Source organism: Dama dama, chromosome 5, assembly GCF_033118175.1.
Source record: "Dama dama isolate Ldn47 chromosome 5, ASM3311817v1, whole genome shotgun sequence".
Taxonomy (NCBI): Eukaryota; Metazoa; Chordata; class Mammalia; order Artiodactyla; family Cervidae; genus Dama; species Dama dama.
In genome coordinates this window covers 118,223,184-118,249,892 of record NC_083685.1, presented here as the reverse complement: position 1 = coordinate 118,249,892, position 26,709 = coordinate 118,223,184, and the positions used below count along the sequence as shown (strand labels likewise).

Genomic DNA, 26,709 nt, shown 5'->3' with positions numbered 1-26,709 from the left:
GACCAAGCTGCAAATCCAGGAGATGCAAGAGATACTGGTTTGATCCCTTCATCGGGAAGATCTGCTGGAGAAGGAAATGGCAACCCACTCCAGTATTCTTAACCTGGAAAATTCCATGGACGGAGGAGTCTGGTGGGCTACAGTCCATGGGGTTGCAGAGTTGGACATGACTGAAAACATACACACACAAAACACACTCACTCTCCCCTTTCTCCCCGCAGTGGCTGACTCTGTACTCCGGTGCAGGGGGCCTGGGTTCCATCCCTGGTCAGGGAACTAGATTCCATGTTCCACAACTAAAATCCAGCATGCATGCTCAGTTGTGTCAGTCATTTCCTACTCTTTGCAGCCCGTGGACTCTAGCTTACTAGGCTCTTCTGTCCTTGGGATTCTCCAGACAGGAATACTGGAGTGGGTTGCCATGCCCTTCTCCAAAGGATCTTCCTGACCAGGGGTGGAATCTACGTCTCTGGCACTGCAGGCAGATTCTTTACCGATGAGCCACCGGGGAAACCCCTAAGGCCCAGCACAGCCAAATAAATAAATAAATATGTTTAAAATAAAGAAAGACCTAGCTGCAGATAATCTGAGAGTTACTTTAGAGTTCACTTTGAAAATTAGTTATACTTCCTTGACAGAAAAGATTTTACATGATACCAGGAATTGGTGAATTTGCAGTTATCTTTTGATCTTGAGACACATTATCCTCATTGCCTGTGGATGGATATTCATTAATTCATTCTACTGCTATTAATTCTATTCACAGTCAAGGCTCTGAATTTGATGTTGTGCCAATATGAATGGATGTAAAGATGAATGAGGCAGTTTCTCCTCTTATGGAGATCAGTTGATAACTGCAGTGGTAAAAAATAATGTAAAACAAATGTTTCATTGGTATATGTTCTGTAAAGGGATATATATCAATTATATCATGGGTAAAATAGTGAAGTAATTGGGTCTGTTTTTGCATTTTCTGTTCTTTACCATCAGTCTGTCTATTAATGCACCAAAACTTATGTCTGTTTATGTGTTAGTGGTTTTAAATGTAGAGTTTTTGTAGTTTGTTTCAGTATCTGGTAGATCTAGGCTTCTCCTTTCCTCCATAGCTTTTCTTCTCCTTGATATTCTTTTGTGATATTTTCACCTATCCTGGGGTACCAATTTTTCCAGAAGATGATTGTTAGTATTTTTATTGGAGTTTCATTAAATTAATAAGTTAACAGATTTGTGAAGTAAGACAGATAGAGAGGGAGGAATATCATACGACATCCCTTTTGCTGCTAAGTCACTTCAGTCCCTTTTAGGTGGAATCTAAAAAATGATATACAAAAGAATTTACAAAACAGATTCATTTATTTGGCAGATGAACTTATGGTTGCAGAGGGGGAAGGGTTAGCTAGGGAGTCTGGGATGGACTTGTACACTCTGCTGTATTTAAAATTTAAGTTTTGTGTTGTATGAAAGGAGAGAAAGTTAGCACTCCCCCTGACAAGGATGGAAGAGGCTCTCGGGCCTGACAGCATGCATACGGTTAAGGCATTGCCACCTACTTCGTGGCATCTAACCACTGTTTTTTAAAGTTTTTTGCCAACTTAAAAAAAAAAATTAAGTTTTTCATATTTGGCCAGTGAAGTGTTTTTATAATGGCTGCTTTAAATCCTTGTCAGAGAATTCTAACATCAGTGTCATCTTGGTGTTGATGTTTTCTGATTTTTTTTTTTCTTGTTTAGTTTGAAATGTTCCTGATGTTTTGTATGACAAGGATTTTTTAAAATTAAAACCTGGATATTTTGGGCAAAAAAAAAAAAAGAACAAGGGATTTAATTAATAAAACTTGATTACACATAATTGTGACCACAGAGTGTTCTTACTGTTTCTACTTTACAAAACTTTATGATTATTTGGCAGGGTGGGAGCTCCTAATATGTACAAGAATTAAGAAATTCTTTACCTGAATCATCTCATTTAATTTTCAAAGTAATTCTGTGAAGTAGGTGGGTACAAATACTGTCATCATATTATCATCAGAAAACACTGATCTCAGAGAGGTGAATTAATTGTCCAAGCGTTCAAAGCTAGCAAGTATGGGGGAGCTTGAATCTGAACAAGATGTGTTTTACTTTCCTGTCTGTGTTGTGTTACACTGTCTTCCTGAATTGTTCAGATCTCTTGACAGAGTGCTCTGGAGGTATTTGAACAGGGCTTTTTTGTTTGTTTGTTTTTGTTTTTCTCCTAAGCAGTTCCTTTTTGTCTCACTTTTCCCTTCAGCTTAAAAAAAAAAAAGGAAGACAGAAGTATTTGTAACTTCCTTTAGAACCAGGTTTTGGGTCAAATAGGCTGTGTTTTGAATTAAGAGAAGTTTGGTTTTTTCCTGCACATCTCTCTTTTCAACAGCTGACTGAGTGTAAGTCGATTGGAGACTCGTTTCATTTATTTGGCAGATGTTCCCCGGGAGGGTTGATGTTAGAAGAGTGTGGGGGCATGGTGAACTATTAACCATGTGGCGTGGGTTACACAGGGTACTTTGGCCATTCTACCTTCAGACATCTGATCTAATGAGGAAATTTGTGATTAATGTGCCAAAACTCAATCGAGTCAAAACTTAGGGAAATTGAAAGTGTTGCCTTTCCCCCCTTTTTAAACACAGGCTTAGGGTGGTTAATAGATGAGAGGCCTATGTTAATAAAGTACAACTTCACTGGTGATCTTCTCTAAACCTTAATTTTATTCTGTAGAATGAGAATAGTATTATTAATCCAGAAAATTTAGTGAACTAATCCATATAAAGTGCTTAGCATAGCAAAAGAGTAAGCACTCTGAATATTACTATTGTGTGAATACTTGTTTACATCCAATAAACATGGTGTTAAAATGAGAAATGAATTCAGAAGTAGAATGTAGGGCCTTATCACATTTCTCTGGTGGTTTTGTTTTTTTTTTTTTGGAGGGCATCGGTTGAATTTTTTTTTTTTTAATTTAAAGAGTAGATCATAGAAGCTTGGGCTCCTCCTCAGTCAAGACCAGTTAATTATCCTTCTGGGTTGTGGAAGGTTGCCCTCCTGCCCTTTTCTCTTTCTTTGAGAATTTAAGTATCCATGTGTACCTCTCATATTAAAAAGTCCTTCTGCAGCCCATATCGTTTATCTCCTGTAGTTTTTCAAGTTCAACTTTTAGAATAAGAGCTGTCCACTCATTTCTGTCCATGTTTCTCACCTTTCATTTATGTGCTAATCCAGTTTTTGCCTAGTACTCTTCCAAAACTTTTTGGTGAAGATAATGGTGCCCTAATTGATAAAATGAATGGAGACTTTTCTGTCTTACCTTTCTTGCCTTCATCACTTAACTAGTAATTTCTTATTTAAGGATATCCTAGAATTGGTTGAGTGCTGGCCTTGGGATGTTTTAAGTTCTCCCCCAAAGCAATGTGTTCTTATCTTTATCAGTTTAGCAGAGGCAAACTCTGGGTAGTTCTTATAGTTTTCTAAAGACAATTTAAAAAACCGATTTGGGCTAAATTTATTTCTACTCTGGCTGGACTGTCACCCATTTTCTCTCTGGTGATGGTTGTCCTAGAGCCTTTAAATATAAATTTTTAGCTCTGACAGTATTAACAGACACTTCTGCACTACCGCTTACACCAACCTGTTACACCAGTTTGGGTGTGGTGATAACTAATTTTTTGTGTCTTGGTAGATTGGTTCTTTGCACGCTTGCAGAGTAACAGGTTTCCTTTCTTCTGTGGCATTTAATTTTAATGATATTGTATATTTTTAGAAATTCCCAGTTGACTGATAATCTCTCAGATGAAGTGATGTTCTACTTGGTGCAGACATGAAGACTCCTCCTAAAACAAAACACTCTTTTAGGATCTTTGCTAATCACTTAGTCTGCATTAACTTTATATTCATCACCTAGAGGCAAAAGCAGGTGATTATTCCCTCCAGTCACCTCAAGTGACTAGTCTTTCCTGTCATTCATTGTCTCCTTTTGTAAAACCTCCCTGTTAACTGAGGTCAGATTTACAGCTAATCTTCATATTATGAGAGCATTTCTGGGTCCAAACTATATATAGTTGAAAGACAGGTTTTAGGTTGGTACAAAAGTAATTGTGGTTTTTGGGCCTTGAATTTTTAATCACTTATAATTAGGCTCAAACACATCTTTATTAGTCAAAATAGGAACCATTACAATCAACACATTTTTGCCAATGAGAAATAAGTTTGTTTATTCTTGTAGCATAAAAATCTGTGTTTCAGGATTTGACAAATTCTTGGAAAGCATTTTTTGCATCCTGCTGGTTATGGAAGCATTTTTCTCTGCAAAAAGTTGTTGAGATGCTTGAAGACATCTGTTACCAACCTCTCTCACCTGGTGAGAGGTCAGGTGAACATGGCAGATGAGGCAGAACTTCTTAGCTCAATTCGTTCAACTTTTGAAGCATTGGTGTGCGATGTGCAGTCGGGTTTTGTTATGGAGAAGAATTGGGCCCTTTCTGTTGACCAGTGCTGGCTGCAGGTGTTGGCAGTTTTCATTGATTTGCTGAGTATACTTCTCTGATGTAATGGTTTCACCACAATTCAGAAAGCTATAGTGGATCAGATGGGCAGCAGACTACCAAACAGTGACCATGACTTTTTTTTTTTTTTTTTGGTGCAAGTTTGGCTTTGGGAAGTGCTTTGGAACTTCTTCTTGGTCTAGCCACTGAGCTGGCCATCGCCGTTGTCATATACAATGCATTTTTTTGTCGTATGTCACAATCTGATTGAGAAATGGTTCACTGTTGTGTAGAATAAGAGAAGACAGCACTTCAGAATGAAGACTTTTTTGATTTCCGGTCAGCTTATGAGACACCCACTTATCAAGCCTTTTCACCTTTCCAGTTTGCTTCAAACACCAAATGACCATAGACTGGTCAACGCTGAGTTCTTTGGCAACTTCTTTCGTAGTTGTAAGAGGATCAGTAAGAGGATCAGTGATGGCTGTCAGTTGATCACTGTCAACTTCTGATGTCTGTCACTGCACTCTTCATCTTCAAGACTGTCTCCTTTGTAAAACTAGTTGAACTGTAACTGGGAAGGGTTAATTTTGACTCCATGCTATGACTTTAATCCTTCTTTTTGCCATTTTTATTATAGTCATACATGAAGGCCTGCCTCAGAGAACCCTGCCCTCTCTGCCTGACCCTTAAACTAAAGTGCCTTTGCTTAGCTCATAGAGAGACATTCTGACCCTGCCCACCTGTGAATGACTGTAAGGAAAAGAAACTAACACATCCTCTTTCTTGAGGCTTGCCATTCTAGTAGATATTTGCAAAACTTAAATGGTCTTTTTATTTTGTTTCCTTACCTCCTCCCCATCTCTGATCCATAAAAGAACCTGACATCCAGGCCCTGACAAGATGGTTATTTTGAGAAGTTAGTCTGCCATCTTCTTGGTCAGCTGCCTTCCTGAATAAAGTAATATTCTTTGCTTCAACACCTCATCTCTTGGATTCATTGGCCTATTGTGCGGCAAGCAGAGTGAGCTTGAACTGGGTAGCAGAACTACCACTGCACTGTATGTTCATTAGCAGTTCCTGGGCCAGTGCATTTTGATATTGCAAGTTGTCTCCACTGCTTTATGACCCGTTTTGAACTTGAATAAGAAATAACTTGAATTTACTTTTTGTCTGACATCATTTCCATAGTCTAAAATAAATATAAAATAGATAGCAAGTAATAAGTCATTAGCAAAAAAAAAAAAAAAAAAAAAGGCAAGAAATGCACATTACTATGAATGTGTAAGTGCGCATGCGCCGCACCGGAAGCATTCCAACGTTATTACTGGGCGCCTCTGCGCGCGGGAAGATGGCTGAGCAGGTGATAAAGTCGGTGCTCTTCGTGTGTCTGGGTAACATCTGTCGATCACCCATCGCAGAAGCGGTTTTCAGGAAACTTGTAACTGATCAAAACATTTCAGATAATTGGGTCATTGACCGTGGCACTGTTTCTGACTGGAACGTGGGCCGGTCACCAGATCCAAGAGCTGTGAGCTGCCTAAGAAATCATGGCATTAACATAGCCCATAAAGCAAGACAGGTTACCAAAGAAGACTTTGCCACTTTTGATTATATACTATGTATGGATGAGAGCAATCTGAGAGATTTGAATAGAAAAAGTAATCAAGTTAAAAACTGCAGAGCGAAAATCGAACTACTCGGGAGCTATGATCCACAAAAAACTTACCATTGAAGATCCCTATTATGGCAACGACGCGGACTTTGAGATCGTCTACCAGCAGTGTGTGAGGTGCTGCAGGGCCTTCCTGGAGAAGGTCCGCTGACCCAGCCATCCTGCCGTGGCCCAGGCTCGTCCCCCCAGGCCGTGTGTCAAGTGTCAACAGTGTCACCTCCCGAGCCAAGGCCGCAGCCCTCCCTTTAGCTGACTTGCTGTTTCTCACCTGACAAAATAATTGTAGATGGAAATCAGTCTTCGTGTTAGGCAAAAGAGTAAATAAAAAATCTTTGATTCAAAATAAAATAAAATGAATGGGTAACATAACCACATGTATTTAAGAATGTATTGTAATATCAAATGGCAAATTTCAGCAGTGCAAAAATGTGTAGTATGTTTGCACCAACCTAATAATTTTCATGTCTCTCAGCTTGACACTTTGTTTAAAGTATGAAATAGCTCCTTCCAGATACCTTTTGTGACTTCTCAGGTCATTCTTCTGAACCTAACTGACAGTTGGGGTTAATGTCTTCATAAGTTTTCTCTCCATTTTCTCCTAAGCCTCAGCTTTTACTTTCTCTGCTTAGTAGCCTAGGTTTCTGGATATGTATTTTTCTTGCCATCAAGTCACCAAATTAATTTCCTATAGATTTTAGGTCAAAACTCTTATCTCAAGCAACCTTCTATGGTAGGTGTTCTAAGCTCTTCCTGTAGATCTCTGAATAGGCTTTCTTTGGTACTGGATAGTTGTTGTTCAGTCATGTCCAACTCTTTGAGACCTCATGGACTGTAGCACATCAGGCTGCCTTGTCCTCCACTATCTCCCAGAGTTGGCTGAATAGTTTATTTATTTGTGATTGTTTTTCCTCGCCTCTGTTCTTGTAATTTTTTTTTTTTCCCCTCCTTTTTTTTTTTTTTTCTTTTTTTGCTTTCAGTCTCATTTGCCTATGTTGTTCTTAAAATTTTTAGTAACCTGCTCTTCATCTCAGACTCACTCTCTCTCTCTTTTTTTTTTTTTCTGGCTGCAGCTTGCAAGATCTTAGTTCCCTGACCTGGGATCAAACCTGGGTCACTGCTGCAAAAGCACCAAGTCTTAACCACTAGACTGCCAGGGAGTTCCCTCGGCTGCTTTTCTGAAAACTGACTTATCTGTCATTCTCTCTAGCCTTTCTTTTTACTGCAGTGTTACTAAAAAAGTCATCTTCAAGATACTGACCCAGAACATCAGTCCCGGTCTCCAAGAATACTTCCCAGGACTTCCCTGGAAATACCATCTCTTTAGAAACTCGTGTCTTACCCTGGTGTGATTGCCCCTTGAATTCCAGTGCAATGATAATTGCTCTAACTGGCCTTAAGGAGTCTTAAATACTCTTTACAATTTATAATCATGTTTTGGGGAGGGATGAAGTAGCCACAGTAGATGAGGAGTTACTTTCTCTTTAGATTTTACCCATAAGTTAACAGCAAAATGTAGTGGAAAGAGTATGGATTTTTGTAGTGAGAAAGAATTGAATTTTAAATCTCCCTTTTCCACTTTGTTGTTTTGAGACCCTGAGTCTCAGTTTCTTCATCAGTAAAATTATATCCACTTCATGCAGTTGTGGGCTTCCGTGGTGGCTCAGAGGTTAAAGCGTCTGCCTCCAATGAGGGAGACCCGGGTTCGATTCCTGGGTCGGGAAGATCCCCTGGAGAAGAAAATGGCAACCCACTCCAGTATTCTTGCCTGAAGAATCCCATGGACAGAGGAGCCTGGTAGGCTAAAGTCCAGAGGGTCACAAAGAGTCGGACACGACTGAGCGACTTCACTTTCACATGCAGTTGTGGTGGGACTAAAAGACAGTTTATGTAAAAGATACCTAGAAGATAGTAAGTATCTACATACATAGCAAAGGGTTTTTTTTCCCCTTTAAGAAATGGGCAGTGGGCCTCAGTTAACTAACCTGTGTGGTTAGTTGCTCAGTCGTGTTCCACTCTTTGCGATCCCATGGACTGTATAGCCTGCCAGACTCCTCCATCCATGGGATTCTCCAGGCAAGAATACTGGAGCGGGTAGCCATTCCCTTCTTCAGGGGATCTTCCCGACCCAGGGATCAAACCCAGGTCTCCTGCATTGCAGGCAGATTCTTTTCTGTCTGAGCCATCAGGGAAGCTCTGTAACTAACCTTACTGTGGTAATTATTTTGCAATATATATGAGTATCAAATCATTGCATTGTACATCTTAAACTCACACAGTGTTATGTGTTAATTATATTTCAGTAAAGCTGGAAAAAACCCCAGATCTCTCAGACCATTAAAGTAGTGACAGTCCAGCGTACCAAGAGGATTACTCATTTAGTTCAGAAATATTTACTGAGTACTTGATATGTATCAGGCAATGTGATAGGAGAATAGGTGTTCAGAAGACATTATCTTTATGTGTAAGGTATCTACAGTGTGGCATTTCAATATATGTTGTTAAGTGCAATGGTAGAAATAAACACAGTACTGTAAGAAGACTAAGGAAAGAAAACCAAACCTGACCAGACTGGTAGAGGCCTAGTTAGGTGCTCAGGATCACTTTCTGCTGGGAAATGTTTTTCAGGATTAGTAGTGTTTAGCCCAGAGGCGGCAATGGCACCCTACTCCAGTACTCTTGCCTGGAAAATCCTGTGGACAGAGGAGCCTGGTGGGCTGCAGTCCATGGGGTCGCTAAGGGTTGGACACTACTGAGGCGACTTAGCAGCAGCAGTGTTTAGCCAGGTGTGTAAGCTGGGATAGAGAAGAGGTTATTCTGTTTTGAAGGAGTATAGTGGTTGAAGGGTACATGTGAGTATAGGAGGTTATGCTGGAGAATATGGTGTTCGGGAATCAAATTTTGAAGTACCATGTGTGGCTAAGGTGTTCTGGCAAGCCACTGAAGAATTTTAAGCAAGTAATGATAGAATCTGAGTTCTGTTTTAGACAGTTTACTGTAGAAAGTGTATGGATGAGGGATAAAGATTAGTTTCTAAACTGCCTTGATGACTGTGTGAATTGGTGGTGGTTGTTCAATTGCTAAGTTGTTTCGACTCTTTGTGACCCCCTGGACTGCAGCACTTCAGGCTTCCCTGTCTTTCACTATCTCTGGGAGTTTATTCAAACTCATGTCCATTGAGTTGGTGATACCATCCAACCATCTTATCCTCTGTTGCCCCCTTCTCCTGCCCTCAATCTTTCCCAGTATCACAGTTAGTTACCTCTTTGCATCTCTTGGCCAAAGTATTAGAGCTTCAACATCAGTCCTTCAATGAATATTCAGAGTTCTTTAGGATTGACTGGTTTGATCTCCTTGCAGTCCAAGGGACTCTCAGGAGTCTTCTTTAGCACCACAATTTGAAAGCATCATTTCTTTGTCACTCAGCCTTCTTTATGGTTCAACTGTCACTTTCCTGCATGACTACTGGAAAAGTAATGGATTGATAGTGCTGTTAAAATTGAAGAGGAAAGGGAGAGATGAATCAGAATTTAATAGTGGGGGGAACCCTAGAAACAGTTACTATGGAGGACAGAGAAGACTATTAGAGACCAAAAATTGAGCATTGAATGAAGAAATTTTACTGCCGAACAGGGAGCCTGATCTAGCACAGAGCCTAGGTATATACATGTTTTGTATTAGATACCTGTTTTGTAAGGAAAGCAGTGTCTCTGAGTGTTGTTGATAGGCTGATGATAAAGGTATTTGTTGGTCAGATAGCACTGGACTGGCCAGAAGTAGTCTGTGTATGTGTCCTGAGTATATATGTATGTGCCTGTCTTGAGATGATAGTGTGTAGCTAGCTGCCAGTGTACAGGGCTTAGTATAGGTGGATTTACAGTGTACCTACAAATGGAGCTAAACATAGTTAAAGTCAGTCTCATTATGCTAAGAGAAAACAACAGTCACTTGGTGTTTGAGTTAAATCAGCAGAAGAATACTATAACAGTTGTTTTTTTAAAAAAAGAACATATCATTCTGTGTTTTGTCCCAATATCTTATGTAGAAAGTGTCTTTATATGTAGTCATCAGTTTGATCTGTGGTTTTGGGGCAAATTTTGTTTCTTAGAATCATCTGCTTCTAGAGTTCTTTTAATGAGGCTCAGTCTAAGGTCACTCAGGTGCATGGAAATCTCCTGGTCTGAATTAGGAGCTTGTTTCAGTTGTGACATACACACCCATGCATCTACTCCTTGAAGTTTGACTGTTGAAGCTGTTGACAGGAGGACCTGAAATGGTCCTTAGCAGAGAGGAAAGGTAGTTTAGACTTTCTGGGTAAGAGACTGGGTAAATCAGGTTAGTCGTTGACAGTATTTGGTGAGATTGCATGTAAGAGTACAGAATAAGTTGAATAAGTTTTTAGTGGAGGTGGATCCCAGTTGTGTTGGGCATATTGTAATGATTACAAATAGGAAGAAAGTCTCTGTCGGCTCTGAGGGAACAATTGCATGGCCATTATTAATAGTGGCAAAACTTTAGGCTAGGGAAAAGGAAAGGTTTCTGAAACTTTGGGGGAGAAGTGGAGTTTGTGGTGAAGAGAGGGGTGTTACAGAGTTTCTGTTTACCTCTTCCAATGAAAGGAATTCCTTGACTATTTGATAGGACGGTAGGGCCCCCTGTTTCACTAAGCAGTGACCCTGCCTCTGCCTACATGTTCAGTGGGAACATTGTACCCTACACAGGGAATACCTTTGTATTTTTAAGGTAAGTTCTTCCACAAACAATATTAAATCAGAGTTGACAAAAGTGGTATCTGTAGGCTCAGAACTGGGCATAACTCAGTTTTGAGTTACTGTAAAAGTCATGTTAGTTCTAAAAGGTCTGGTAGGTCTTCATAGAACCGTTCAACTTCAGCTTCTTCAGCGTTACTGGTTGGGGCATAGGCTTGGTTTACCGTGATATTGAATGGTTTGCCTTGGAAACGAACAGAGATCATTCTGTCATTTTGAGATTGCATTCGGACTCTTTTGTTGACCATGAAGGCTACTCCATTTCTTCTAAGGGATTCCTGCCCACAGTAGTAGATATAATGGTCATCTGAGTTAAATTCACCCATTCCAGTCCATTTTAGTTCGCTGATTCCTAGAATGTCGACGTTCACTCTTGCCATCTCCTGTTTGACCACTTCCAATTTGCCTTGATTCATGGACCTAACATTCCAGATTCCTATGCAATATTGCTCTTTACAGCATCAGACCTTGCTTCTATCACCAGTCTCATCCACAACTGAGTATTATTTTTGCTTTGGCTCCATCCCTTCATTCTTTCTGGAGTTATTTCTCCACTTATCTCCAGTAGCATATTGGGCACCTACTGACCTGGGGAGTTCCTCTTTCAGTGTCCTATCATTTTGCCTTCTCATACTGTTCATGGGGTTCTCAAGGCAAGAATACTGAAGTGGTTTGCCATTCCCTTCTCAAGTGGACCACATTCTGTCAGACCTCTCCACCATGACCCGTCTGTCTTGGGTGGCCCCACACGGCATGGCTTAGTTTCACTGAGTTAGACAAGGCTGTGGTCCATGTGATCAGATTGGCTAGTTTTCTGTGATTATGGTTTCAGTGTGTCGGCCCTCTGATGCCCTCTCGCAACACCTACCGTCTTACTTGGGTTTCTCTTACCTTGGACGTGGGGTATCTCTTTACAGCTGCTCTAGCAAAGCTCTGCCGCTGCTCCTTACCTTGGACGAGGAGTATCTTCTCATGGCCGCCCCTCCTGACCTTGAATGTGGACTAGCTTCTCTCGGCCCTCCTGCGCCCGCACAGCCGCTGCTCCTTGGATGTGGGGTTGCTCCTCTCGGCTGCTGCCCCTGACCTCGGGTGTGGGGTTAGCTACAAGACCTTTTAGAACTAATACCCAAAAAAGATGTCCTTTTCATTATAGGGGACTGAAATGCAAAAGTAGGAAGTCAAGAAACACCTGGAGTAACAGGCAAATTTAGCCTTGGAGTACAGAATGAAGCAGGGCAAAGGCTAGTAGAGTTTTGCCAAGAGAATGCACTGATCATAGCAAATACCCTCTTCCAACAACACAAGAGAAGACTCTACACATGGACATCACCAGATGGTCAACACCGAAATCAGATTGATTATATTCTTTTCAGCCAAAGATGGAGAAGCTCTATTCAGTCAGCAAAAACAAGACCAGGAGCTGACTGTGGCTCAGATCATGAACTCCTTATTGCCAAATTCAGATTTAAATTGAAGAAAGTAGGGAAAACCACTAGACCATTCGGGTATGACCTAAATCAAATCCCTTATGACTATACAGTGGAAGTGAGAAATAGATTTAAGGGACTAGATCTGATAGAGTGCCTGATGAACTATGGATGGAGGTTCGTGACATTGTACAGGAGACAGGAATCAAGACCATCCCCATGGAAAAGAAATGCAAAAAGGCAAAATGGTTGTCTGAGGAGGCCTTACAAATAGCTGTGAAAAGAAGAGAAGAGAAAAAAAGGAGAAAAGGAAAGATATTCCCATTTGAATGCAGAGTTCCAAAGAATAGCCAGGAGAGATAAGAAAGCCTTCCTCAGCGTTCAGTGCAAAGAAATAGAGGAAAACAACGGAATGGGAAAGACTAGAGATCTCTTCAAAAAAATTAGAGATACCGAAGGAACATTCCATGCAAAGATGGGCACAATAAAGGACAGAAATGGTATGGACCTAACAGAAGCAGAAGATATTAAGAAGAGGTGGCAAGAATACACAGAAGAACTGTACAAAAAAGATCTTCACGACCCAGATAATCACGATGGTGTGACCACTCACCTAGAGCCAGACATCCTGGAATGTGAAGTCGAGTGGGCCTTAGAAAGCATCACTACGAACAAAGCTAGTGGAGGTGATGGAATTCCAGCTGAGCTATTTCAAATCCTGAAAGATGATGCTGTGAAAGTGCTGCACTCAATGTGCCAGCAAATTTGGAAAACTCAGCAGTGGCCACAGGACTGGAAAAGGTCAGTTTTCATTCCAATCCCAAAGAAGGGCAATCCCAAAGAATGTTCAAACTACCTCACGATTGCACTCATCTCACACGCTAGTAAAGTAATGCTCAAAATTCTCCAAGCCAGGCTTCAGCAATACGTGAACCATGAACTTCCAGATGTTCAAGCTAGTTTTAGAAAAGGCAGATCTCTGGTTCAGAGATCAAATTGCCAACATCCGCTGGATCATCGAAAAAGCAAGAGAGTTCCAGAAAAACATCTACTTCTGCTTTATTGACTATGCCAAAGCCTTTGATTGTATGGATCACAATAAACTTCGGAAAATTCTGAAGAAGATGGGAATGCCAGACCACCCACCCTGCCTCTTGAGAAACCTGTATGCAGGTCAGGAAGCAACAGTTAGAATTGGACATGGAACAACAGACTGGTTCCAAATAGGAAAAGGAGTATGTCAAGGCTGTATATTGTCATCTTGCTTATTTAACTTATATGCAGAGTACATCATGAGAAACGCTGGGCTGGAAGAAGCACAAGCTGGAATCAAGACTGCTAGGAGAAATATCAATAACCTCAGACATGCAGATGACACCACCCTTATGGCAGAAAGTGAAGAGGAACTAAAAAGCCTCTTGATGAAGGTGAAAGAGGAGAGTGAAAAAGTTGGCTTAAAGTTCAGCATTCATAAAACTAAGATCATGGCATCCGGTCTCATCACTTCATGGCAAATAGATGGGGAAACAGTGGATACAGTGTCAGACTTTATTTTATTGGGCTCCAAAATCACCGCAGATGGTGACTGCAGCCATGAAATTAAAAGACGCTTACTCCTTGGAAGGAAAGTTATGACCAACGTAGGTAGCATATTAAAAAGCAGAGATATTACTTTGCCCACAAAGGTCCGTCTAGGCAAGGCTATGGTTTTTCCAGTGGTCATGTATGGATGTGAGAGTTGGACTGTTGAAGAAAGCTGAGCACCGAACAATTGATGCTTATTAACTGTGGTGTTGGAGAAGACTCTTGAGAGTCCCTTGGACTGCAAGGAGATCCAGCCAGTCCATCCTGAAGGAGATCAGTCCTGGGTGTTCATTGGAAGGACTGATGCTGAAGCTGAAACTCCAATACTTTGGCCACCTCATGCGAAGAGTTGACTCTATGGAAAAGACCTTGATGCTGGGAGGGATTGGAGGCAGGAGGAGAAGGGGACGACAGAGGATGAGATGGCTGGATGGCATCACTGACTCGATGGACATGAGTGAGTAAACTCCTGGAGTTTGTGATGGACAGGGAGGCCTGGCGTGCTGCGATTCATGGGGTCGCAAAGAGTCGGACACAACTAAACTGAACTGAAAAGTCATGTAGTTCCCCATCATCTGACAAGGCAGTATTGTTACATGATTAGGTTTTGAACAGAGTTGAAGAGTGATACACAAAGTGAAGAAAAAATCAACTTCATGAGAGGTAAGAAGTGTTGGATGTTGCTTAGAAGTAACAAGAATCGCGAACATGGAGTTGAGTGGAGAAGGTACCACCAAATACAGAAAGGGAATGTCTCAATAAGCAGTAGTCTTTTGGTGTGGACAGTGCTATTTATTACTTATTATTAAGTAATGGACCTAGAGATGGCCATACTAAGTGAAGTAGGTCAGAGAAAGACAAATATTATACGATATTGCTTATATGTGGTATCTAAAAAATGATGCAAGTGAATTTATTTACAGAGCAGGAATATACTCCCAAATACAGAAAACAAACTTCTGGTTACCAAAGACGGGAAGAAGGGAAGGGATAAATTACGAGTTTGGGATTAATGTATACATATCGAACCCAGGCCTCCCACATTGCAGGTGGATTCTACCAGCTAAGCCACGATGGAAGCCCAAGAATACTGGAGTGGGTAGCCTATCCCTTCTTCAGTGGATCTTCCTAAGCCAGGAATTGAACCAGGGTCTCCTGCATTAAGGTGGATTCTTTACCAACTGAGCTATCAGGGAAGCCCAACATATACACACTACTATATATAAAATAGATAACCAACAAGGACCTACTGTATAGCACAGGGAACTATACCCGATATCTTGTAATAACCTATAATGGAAAATAATCTGAGAAGAATATATACATATAATGTATAACTGAATCTTAAGAGTTTGAACTCTTATTTAAGAGTCAGCATCATCTGTTCTACCTGTGTCAGTAAAATCTTTAGCTCAAGGAGTACAGGTGTCTGATCTAAGGGTGGTTTAAGAGAAGCCAGTGTGTGCAAGAAAGCATGAGTGTCTGCAGCGGCTATAATTTAGCTTTGTGTATACCTTTCATTTGTGATCTCTAAAATACATATGCCTTCTGTCGAACATTTAATTTGACATGCTACTTACATAATAATCCTCAACCTAGTAAATTATCCAGAGCAAAGATTACACTTAGGAAGATATCTTCCTTTTCTAATAGACTAATTGAAATTGACAAATATTGGGAGACTGGAAAGATAATAGAGTTATTGGTAATGGTAGCTCAGATGGTAAAGCGTCCACCTACAATGCGGGAGACCTGGGTTTGATCCCTGGGTCGGGAAGATCCCCTGGAGAAGGAAGTAGCAACCCACTCCAGTATTCATGCCTGGAAAATCCCATGGACCGAGGAGCCTGCGGGGCTACAGTCCATGGGGTCACAAAGAGTCGGACAGGACTGAGCGACTTCTTTCACTTTCACTACTGTTATTCTTTTTGTACTATCAGGAAGAGTAGAAAGGGATTTAGAATAGAGATGAAGGCCCTGTGCCCAGGAAATTGCAGCTCTGTTTTTCAACAGAAAATTCATTTTGTCTAGTAACAGCAGAAAGGATAATAGGGTATTGTTGAGATGCTCAGAGGTATGTCATTACTGTGCATCTTTAATTTGGTTTAACTCCTTTCTCAGTTTTTAAGGGATAGTCACTTTTCTAGCATTTGAATTCTTAATGTATCTAGCAAACCCTCTCCGGCAGTTTTTATCTGTCAGAGGAGGGAATGTTAGATTTTGAGTAACTTGTTTAATTTGAAGGGAACTTGTGGGTCTTTTTCCTTTTCAATCTTTTAGAGTTCTTTGACAGTTTTCTGTTGTAACTCATCTAAGTGATCTATTTGCCAGTCCACTGGCATTCTTCTCACTAATCTGGTTATTTCTGGGGTTTTTTTCCCCCAATTATTTTTATTAGTTGGAGGCTAATTACTTTACAATATTGTAGTGGTCTTTGCCATACACTGACATGGATCAGCCATGGAGTTACATGTGTTCCCCATCCTGAACCCCCCTCCCACCTCCCTCCCCACCCCATCCCTCTGGGTCATCCCAGTGCACCAGCCCCGAGCACTTGTCTCATGTGTCCAACCTGGACTGGTGATCTGTTTCACACTTGATAACATACATGTTTTGATGCTGTTCTCTCAGATCATCCCACCCTCACCTTCTCCCATAGAGTCCAAATGTCTGTTCTATACATCTGTGTCTCTTTTTCTGTCTTGCATACAGGGTTATCGTTACCATCTTTCTATATTTCTGGCTTTAATTCATTAAAAGGCTGAGAACATCTTGTAGTGGTCTATATTAAAGTATTTCCTAAAAGTTTCTAGAATTTCTGATTATGAATAATTTTGCTTGTAATTTTGGATTTTGGTCTGTTGTACTTTGATAAGAAAGGCATCTGGGATGGCCAGAAGCAGTTTTCTGTGTCTTTAGCTTTCTTTAAAATCTGTTCTAATTTGTGATAGTGCATTAGAACCCCAACCTGTGTTTTTCAAACCTTCTGTTAAGGAAACTAGTGTTCTGGATAAGCCTGTGAGGCTCTGGAAAGTCTGGGGTGTGTCGGCGTCTAAAAATACCCTGAACTCCTCTAAACCTTTGGTTCTCAGTGGGCTGGGGTATTCTTTCTGACCAAGAGTTGAAAGTAGCAGCATGACCTATGACCTTCTTTTAAAGAGTGAGATGGATAACTCTGTAATGCAGATTGAGTGATTGTCTGTCCCTCATGTGGATAATCTGCAACAGGGGAGGAGATAGGACTGTGATCGCCAAGGGAGGAAGTTAATTTTGCCCTGATGATAATAAAGAAGTTGTGAGAGAAGGATTGAAGTCTTCATCTGAGGAGTCAGTACATTAGGATTCTGGAAGGTGGGATAAAGGCTGAATTTTGGAGGCAGAAAGCTGGGAACAGAGAAGTTGCCTTTGCTTTAGCATTTGCCAGGGAATCCTTCAAGGAAGTTAATTTTGAGTGTCTGAGGCATTTAGATGTCTTGGTGTACCAGTTTAAAAAGGCATACCATGGCCTTGGGAATAGTCCTTGCTGAAATCTTTAAGTTCTCCAAAGTGACTCCTACTTTATGAACTATCCTTTAGTTATGAACTATCCTTGTAGTTATGCTGTATTATTAGACATGTATATGAACATGGACTAAAATGAATATGCATATACTTGATTCTTTGAATTGACAGTCCTTTAAGTAAATGCCAAGAAGGAGATTCTTTTTCCACCTGGTAGACAAATGTATACAGAATACCTCAGCAGTTGAAAGAAACCCTGTTGTTTAGTGCCTGCAGTCCTTGATTCTGGTCCAAACCATGAGTTTTCTGAGGAATCTCTTCAATAAGACATAGGTGGATTAACAACAGAAAATGTATAGAATAGATGTCCTCTCTTTTTGTCACTCAAGAAAGAGACCAAATTTCCTCTACCCATGAGAAACCAGATGGCTCTGAGCCAGAATAAACAGAACCTTGTGAGATAGGACAGAACAAACTCAGAGCTAGAAATCAGCTGAGCCACCATCAGAAGGTGCCGAAACTCTGCTAAATCCAGGGCTCAGTAGGTTCTTAAGTGTCCATGGTCTGTCAGCTTCACTGGGTGGCTCAATCATTTGATCTCTGTGGGACCTCCAAAGTGTTAAAGAAAGCACAATGACTGTTGGAGACCACAGATTGGGCACTAAATGAACAAGCTTTATTGCCAAGCTTGGACCCTGATCCAGCCCAGAGTCTGTAAGCAGGTCCTCAGGGATGGCTGCGGGGCAGGAGAAACAGGGTAGGTCCTTTAAAGCCAAAAACCATGCATTATCTTTGTTTCACAATAGAAGAGCTGCTGGCTGGTGTTATCTAGGTTTGTTGGTTGGTAAGCACTGGACTAGCTAGAGATAGTCTGTGGTATACATGTGGTATGGAATTATGATGTCTTAACTACCTCTGTTGTATGTAGTATGTCCAAGTTAAGATTATGTCACTCACATGCTGGATTGGCATCAAGTGTGGTTGCCAGGTCAAGGTTTATCAGAGTTTAAGTAGTTGTGTGGATATAGGGGTGTGGGTGTTAGAGAAATCTGGGTATGGTATAGACTTTTAAAGGTGGTCTAGTAGAGAAAAATGTCTGCTTTATTTTTTTCTATAGCATATTAAAAAGCAGAGACATTACTTTGCCAACAGTGGTCCATCTGGTCAAGGCTATTTTTCCAGTGGTCATGTATGGATGTGAGAGTTGGACTGTGAAGAAAGCTGAGTGCCGAGAAATTGATGCTTCTGAAACTCTGGTGTTGGAGAAGACTCTTGAGAGTCCCTTGGACTGCAAGGAGATCCAGCCAGTCCATCCTGAAGGAGATCAGTCCTGGGTGTTCATTGGAAGGACTGATGCTGAAGCTGAAACTCCAATACTTTGGCCACCTCATGCGAAGAGTTGACTCTATGGAAAAGACCTTGATGCTGGGAGGGATGGGGGCAGGAGGAGAAGGGGACGACAGAGGATGAGATGGCTGGATGGCATCACTGACTCGATGGACATGAGTTTGAGTAAACTCCTGGAGTTTGTGATGGACAGGGAGGCCTGGCGTGCTGCGATTCATGGGGTCGCAAAGAGTTGGACACAACTGAGCGACTGAACTGAGGTTGCCAGGTCAAGGTTTATCAGAGTTTAAGTAGTTGTGTGGATATAGGGGTGTGGGTGTTAGAGAAATCTGGGTATGGTATAGACTTTTAAAGGTGATCTAGTAGAGAAAAATGTCTGTTTAACGGGTCTTAATCTGTTCTTAACTCATCTAAAGGTGTTCTAATTATCAGTTGATGTTCAGTAAACCACCCCAAAACTTAGTGTCTTGAAACAACAAGAACTTGCTCAAGAATTTGTAGTTTGTTCAGGACTTGGCAGGGCCAGCTTGTCTGCTCCACTCAGCATCAGCTGGGGTGTCTCAAGGGCTGGGGCCTGTGTTATCTGAAGGTTTATTCAGGAATATTTCTGGCAGTTCAGCTGGCTGTCTGCTGGCTGCTTAGCTGGGACTCTCAACTGAAATTCCCACCAATGGCCTCTTTATATGGCCTGGGTCAGTTCAAAGAGAGCCAAATCGCCTCCCACAGCCCCACTTCCAAGTACCATCACATTGGAGGTTAGGTTTCACTAGACAGATTTTGGAGGGACACAAGCATTCAGTCTGTAACATACCCATTTTTCAACGATATCAAAGTTACATACCCAAAATAACATCTTAATTTCCATAAAAGAACACTTTACTAAAAATAAAACATTATCTAGAACTTTCCAAATGTGGAAATAAAGGTTTATGAACTATAAATAATGAAACAGTATGGCTTTTCATATTTTAGATTTTATTATGGTGTCTGTCACATTTTAGTCACTGAAAGAGATACTCTTGAGGACAGTAAACCTAATAACCTTTTGAAACAAAATTCCTAAATTCTCTGCTCTTATAGGATAAATGATCTAATTATTACACTCTGTAGGTAAAAGTGCTTATGCACCCGGATTTTTCCAGTGGCCCAGTGAGCTTTCAGGGAATGAGTTTCTTAGCTTTGTCTTTAGTATGGTGGAGTATACGTGTAGGTCTCAGTGGAGAACGTGCTTTTTGGAATGACTGTTCATAGAAAAGAATTTGTTAGGTGTAATCTAGAGGTGGTTGGCTTGTTTGTTTTTGAAACAAACCTGTATTGGTACATACCTGTATATGTATGTCTTTCATGTGATAATTTAATTATTCCTAAATGTTTTTCTTTTGTGTTTAAATCTAGATTCAAATTTTGTCTGTTTTGTAGATATCATGTGGTCTTTTTTTTTTATGACAAGGTGAAATTATTTTCAGGTAGGTTTCTAAAACAGATTCTTTATGTTAAATGTAATTTGAATGAAAAAGCCTGTGCTCTTTAAAAAACTAGGATGAATGTGTGAAATAAACTAGGTGAAAGTTCCAAAGTGTACTTGAAAAACATGGATGTGTAAGGACCCTATTGTTACTATTTTAATGTGTTTCTTAACCTAGAATTCTCTGAAAGAGGAACGTGGATGAGCTTCTGAGTTTCCCTAAACCCTTTTGTGTGTGTGTAAGGACACGTTTTCATCAGATTTTCAAAGTGGCCCTTTACTCTGTGTGTGTGTGTGTGTGTGTGTGTGTGTGTGGTGTAAGGACACGTTTTTGTGTGTGCGTGTGGTGTAAAGACACATTTTCATCAGATATTCAAAGTGTCCCTTTACCATCATCATCTCATCCCCTGGGAAGTTAAGAACATTACTCTGTTGCTGTGGTTTTCAAAATGTGGTACAGAAACCAGAAGCAGCAGCATCACCTGGGTATTTCGTCCTGGCAGCTCCCTCCAGACCTAATAAATTAGCAACTCTAAAAGTGCCCCCTCTTTGTATTTCAGTGAGCACTCCACATGGTGTGATGCTAAAATTTGAGAACCATGACTTTAAGGTGATAGAATAGAAATACTCTAACAAATACAATTTCTACATATGTTGGTGTGTGTGTGTGTGAGTCGTTAGTTGTGTCTGACTCTGTGCATAGTTGGTACTAATCTATGTGATCTACACTGATGTTAATTTGCTGATGATTTCAGAATAGAGACATCAGTTGAATACAAAATTCTACAAGCCTGTTCACATGTTCTTGTCTGCATAGCAGTTTTATTTAACACAAATCTTGTTTTGTTGATATTTAGGATTGGAACTAATATTTGAAAACATTTTTATTTATAAAATGTTAATGACTCCTAGATTTAACATATTTTTACTTTTGCTTAAATGCCTTTTGGTCTTTAAGAGTGTTTTGGTTAGCACTGTAGATTACTTTTATTCTAATGAAGATATTTTGGTTGCAGCTAACAGGAAAACAACCCACTCAGACCAACTTAAGCAAAAAGAGACATTATGGGAGTGCAGTTTTCACATCTGAGGGGAAAGTGCAGCCCAGCTTTAGGTGAGACAGGATCCAGGAAATGGAAAGCCTCGGATAGCTGTTTTCGGTGACCCCCTCTGGCCATTTAGAACTCTTCTAAGTGCTATGCTTCCTTCTTTGCAGGGGCCTTGATTCCCAGTGCTTGTTGCATAGCAGAGAGGATCTAACTGGGTCATTGAGGATCTGGTGGCTACTCATCATCCAATCAGCTGTGGTCAGGATCACACGTTACAAATACAGCCACTGATATTTTTCTTCTCTGGCTCATGCTGTAGCTATAGATTACATTTTATTGAGGTAGTATAGTTTAATGGCATTTTGATATGCTGTTAAGATTAAAGTAGGACTATCTAAAAAAAAAATAAAGTAGGACTCTCTGACTTGCATTTTAGTTAGTAGTAAGTTGTATTCTTTTTCTCTGCAGTAACTTTCTCTAAAAAACAAGCCATCCCAAATTAGTGAATATTATATTAATAGATATTACAGTACAGATATAATTATAGATAATTATAGACAATTATAGACATAAAGTTGTTTAGTAGAACCATGTCATTATAATCTTGACTTAGTTTTGCATGTGTTTGGATGGATTGTGGGAACATTCTTTCAAATTATAATCAAACTGTGTACACATAGGACAATATATATTTAGCTTATGCTCTTTCCTTTAGATATTACAGATTTATAAAAAGATATTGGTAGGTTTCAGATGCTTTATTTTACATACATACTTACTGGTGTTTGAAGAAGGTATTTTGTGTAAACACGTATCAGTAGATTTTGTGAACTTTCATTGTCAATAATATTTCTTCTGCTGCCAGTGTTGATAAGGATTTGGCATTATGCCTTTCATTTAAACTCTACATAGAAAGTTTAAATGATCATTTGAATAGAACTTGGACAGACTGAGGTGTAAATGGCAGTATACCTCTATACAAAGAATCTAAGAAATGCATTAGTCCTTTGCATTGGAAATTTTACTGAGTAATACTTAATAGTTTTTGGGCTTGCAGTGAAATAAGAGGGAGGAGCAGTGGAAAAAGGAAGGCTTTTGTTTACTGTGAGACAATGCAGTGAATTAGACATAGAACAGGAGTGTAAACATGACAAATCTAGGCAGATTCCATTGGAACAGTGAGTTATATTATGACTCAATTCTGAGTCCTCTTGTGGAGCTTCAGAATTTCTAAAATGTCGATATTTTTAGTAGTTACTGAATGTACTCTGTGCATGGTTTTCTAGACTCCGGGCATGCAATGGAGATCAAAATTAAGTCCTTGACCTCAAGGAGTTAATGGTCTGGTAGGGAACCCTGGAACTATTTCGAAAGCATGAAGTTATAAAGAAGTATTTTCTTATTGTAACTACAGTACTTTTTGTAATTGCAGTCTTCTTTCCTATTTATGCTGGTGGCCTGTGTTTACAAATGGAGCCTGTTTGGGAAACTAAATATCTTTGGCACTTTTGCTCCATCAGAGAATATCCTCAGGTAATTGAGTGACTGTACTTTTTAGAGCCTGGAAGAATGCAGAAGACCTGGGAACTCATCCTTATTTGCACTGTTGTAGAAATAGGTTAATAAATTTGGATGACTTCATGTTCTCATATGCCTTTTTATTGTGTATGAGAGAGAGAGCTCAGTGAAATGTGTTATTGGGAAAGGGCTCCAGTAGGTAGTTGAGCCCTCTGGTAAAAGAGAGTGCTTACAAATAGTTAAGGAAGCCACCCTGATTTAAACGAAACAATTTTTTTGAACAAAAATTAGGCTAAAGGAAGTAGTGAGTTTTGTTTTATTGTTTACCTTTTAGTTTGCTCATCCTTATACCTCATCAGTGCTTTTTGGAGGATTTTCATTGATTCAGCAAATATTTGAGTACATATCGTATGTAATAAACTGTAGGAGAGATAAAAATAAGCCAGATTTTGTCTTCAAGAAACTTACAGCTTAATGGGACATAAAAGGAAGGGTAAGACATCATGTGAGTATGTTTAATGCAAACACAATGAGAAGGGACATACAAAACAGAGCCAGAACTGGAAGTGCACAGGAAGAGAGAGATCAAAATCAGATTGTGAGAAAGGAGGAGAAATCATAAGAGTTTTCACATGGAGTTGAAATGTGATGAATGGGTAAAATTTTGAGGGTCAGTAGTTAGAATAGGGACTTCCTTGGCAGTGGTTTAGACTTGCACTTCCAAGGTGGGGGGTGTGGGTTTGATCTCTCGTCAGAGAACTAAGCTCCCACATGCCAGCTGGTATGGCCAAAAAATAAAAGAATTCCCAGGAGTTAGAATAACAGCACTTGGGATGGGAGAGTATTTTGAATAAAGGCAAAGGCACAAGAATCCTGGGCTTCTTTGAGGGGACAAAGAGAATGGTATTTTCCGTGGAGGGGTTAATGAGAGAGAAAGAAAGGATTCTTGACAGCCTCCAAATGAGGAGTCTGTAGAAGAGGATGGAACCTGGGTCCAGAATACCTATGCTCAGTTACTACTGGAAAAACCATAGCTTTGACTAGATGGACCTTTGTCGGCAAAGTAATGTCTCAGCTTTTTAATATGCTGTCTACGTTGGTCATAAGTTTTCTTCTAAGGAGCAAGCATTTTTTTTTTAATTTCATGGCTGCAGTCACCATCTGCGGTGATTTTGGAGCCCCCCCAAAATAAAGTCTGTCACTGTTTCCACTGTTTCCCCATCTATTTGCCATGAAGTGATGGGACTGGATGCCATGATCTTAGTTTTCTGAATGTTGAGTTTTAAGCCAACTTTTTCACTCTCCTCTTTCACCTTCATCAAGAGGCTCTTTGATTGGTATTAGTGCTCTTCAAGAGAGGTGCTACTTCTTGTGGCTGTATGAGGATGCAGCAAGAAGGTGGCTGCCTGCAAAACAAGAAGGGGCTCCTCACCAGACACGGAATCTGCCTGTGCCTTGATCTTGGACTTGCCAGCCTCAGAACTGTGAGAAATAAATGTTGTTTAAGCCACCCAGTCTGCAGCACGTATTACAGCAGCCTGAACTAAGACAGAATTCTCATAAGATTGTGAGAAGACCCCTTTCTTGCTGTTTAAGATGCTTGCAACCTGGGGGATTAACTTTATTAGAAATTTTAGAGTAGAAAAAGTAATAATAGCTAATATTTTTTGAGCACTTGGTACTCTTCCAGGTGTTTATGTGTTTGAATTTATTTAATCTTTAAAACAATACTAAAAAGTAGCTCCTAGTATCTTCACTGTAACAGATGAGATATCTGAGGTAAACCGGCTTTAAGTAGTTGTTCAGGGTTACAAGTTAATAAGTGACAGCACCAGGTTCAAACCCAGGCATTCTGACTCACAGTGTTTAACCTTAAGTAATGTTTTTATCTTAACACTATAGTATGGTATCTCTGCGCATCTCTAGAGAAAGAGGGTAAAGGAGACACATTTGGGAGTGGCCAGAAAGTAACTCAACTTTTCCCCTACTGGAAGAATAATGTTCAGGCTTCACTGCAACTATATACTTGAATTTTATACTAAGGCTTCCTTCTCTTGGCATTTTGATGAAGAAAGTAAATTACTGTGTGGTGAAGTTTAGATACAGTAGACCTGTCTCTTGAGCAGCTATCAGTTATGAAATGGATCTGTTTGAATGAAGGTGTCCAGTCAAGAAGGTGCAGTGACTGTCTCCAATAGCACTAGCCTGATAGTATTCAGTCTGCAGACTGCATCGGAGGTCCTTAAGTCTTAGTGAATTTACCGTCCTTATGAATGAAGGATAGTACTTCTATGTATTTTCATCCCTAAAGTGGAGAAAAGAATTCAAGGATGTCTGCTTAAGACATCAGAAATACTTTCAGAGAGTTTCTTTCTTTCTTTTTTTTTTTTTTTTTAATATTTATTCATTTATTTGGCTGCACCAGGTCTTAGTTGCAGCATGTGGGATCTAGTTCCCTGACCAGGGATCAAACCTGGGCCCCCTGCATTGGGAGCTCAGAGTCTTAACCACTGGGCCAGCAGGGAAGTCCCCGGAGAGTTTCTTATAGTAACAGCATCTACAGCATTCCTGCTACACCCCAAGTATGCTTTACATTTATTTCATACTGAATGTTGCTTGGCTTTAGCAGAACCTTTATTTTTTTTTTAATGCCAAAACTTGATAATTGTGTTTGTAATAGAAGTTTTATTTTAAAATTGCCTCCAGTCTTTTTAAGGTAATTAAAGTTGTTTGATGTGAGTGAACTAGATGGGTCATTTTCAATTGGTTAACTTAAGAACCACTTTTGCCTTTGAAATACTTAAATGTTGACACTTTATTTTTTTTTCCTTTAAGTAAGAATATTTACATCATTTTGGTAGAACCTGTATCTTTAATACATCATCTGTATACTAATTAAATTAGTTACCCATCAGATACTAAAAAACGTTAAGCTAAACTTAGAGACCCAGTTTGTTTTGTAACGTGCATGAAATGAATTGCCTGAAATTCCTTGACTAAATGGCACGGTAGCAAGACATTTAGTTAAAAGGGGATCTGATTGTAGAGGTAAACTATAGTCTATTGAAAAAAATTGCTCATCTTTTGGAATAGGTCCTTTTGCAGTCTGGGTTTCTGTTAACCATTTTGTGAACCTGTATCACCAGTAATTGCTTCAGCATGTTCAGTTCAGTTCAGTTGCTCAGTCGTGTCCGACTCTGCAACCCCATGGGCTGTGGCACGCCAGGCCTCCCTATCCATCACCAACTCCCAGAGTTTACTCACACTCATGTCCATTGGGAGAAGGCAGTGGCAGCCCACTCCAGTGTTCTTGCCTGGATAGTCCCATGGACGGAGGAGCTGCCGTCTGTGGGGTCGCACAGAGTCGGACACGAGTGAAGCAACTTAGCAGCAACAGCAGCAGCAGCATGTCCATCGAGTCGGTGATGCCATGCAACCATCTCATCCTCTGTCGTCCCCTTCTCCCTTCCTCAATCTTTCCCAGCATCAGGGTCTTTTCAAATGAGTCAATTCTTCGCATCAGGTGGCCAAAGTATTGGAGTTTCAGCTTCAGCATCAGTTCTTCCAACGGATATTCAGGACTGATTTCCTTTAGGATGGACTGGTTTGGATCCCCTTGCAGTCCAAGGGACTCTCAGAGTCTTCTCCAACACCACAGTTCAAAAGTATCAATTTTTCAGCGTTCACCTTTCTTTATAGTCCCAACTCTCACATCCATACATGACTACTGGAAAAACCATAGCTTTGACTAGACTATGGTCATAACTTTTCTTCCAAGGAGCAAGCGTCTTTTAATTTCATGGCAGCAGTCACCATCTGCAGTGATTTTGGAGCCCCCAAAAATAGTCTCTTCATTGTTTCCATTGTTTCCTCATTTATTTG

At 40.3% G+C, this 26,709-nt stretch overlaps 1 protein-coding gene, 1 non-coding gene and 1 pseudogene across 2 annotated transcripts in view; all 3 read left to right on the top strand.

Moving 5' to 3' along the window:
* The window catches only part of SMURF2 (SMAD specific E3 ubiquitin protein ligase 2), a 110,737-nt gene that overhangs the window by 30,208 nt on the left and 53,820 nt on the right, over positions 1 to 26,709 (top strand). The window lies entirely within an intron of this gene.
* On the top strand, positions 1,018 to 7,727 carry LOC133057644 (low molecular weight phosphotyrosine protein phosphatase-like; annotated as a pseudogene).
* Positions 1,451 to 1,576, top strand: LOC133058208 (U6atac minor spliceosomal RNA). Its single transcript, XR_009693311.1, has one exon. It is a non-coding gene; the product is annotated as a U6atac minor spliceosomal RNA (small nuclear RNA).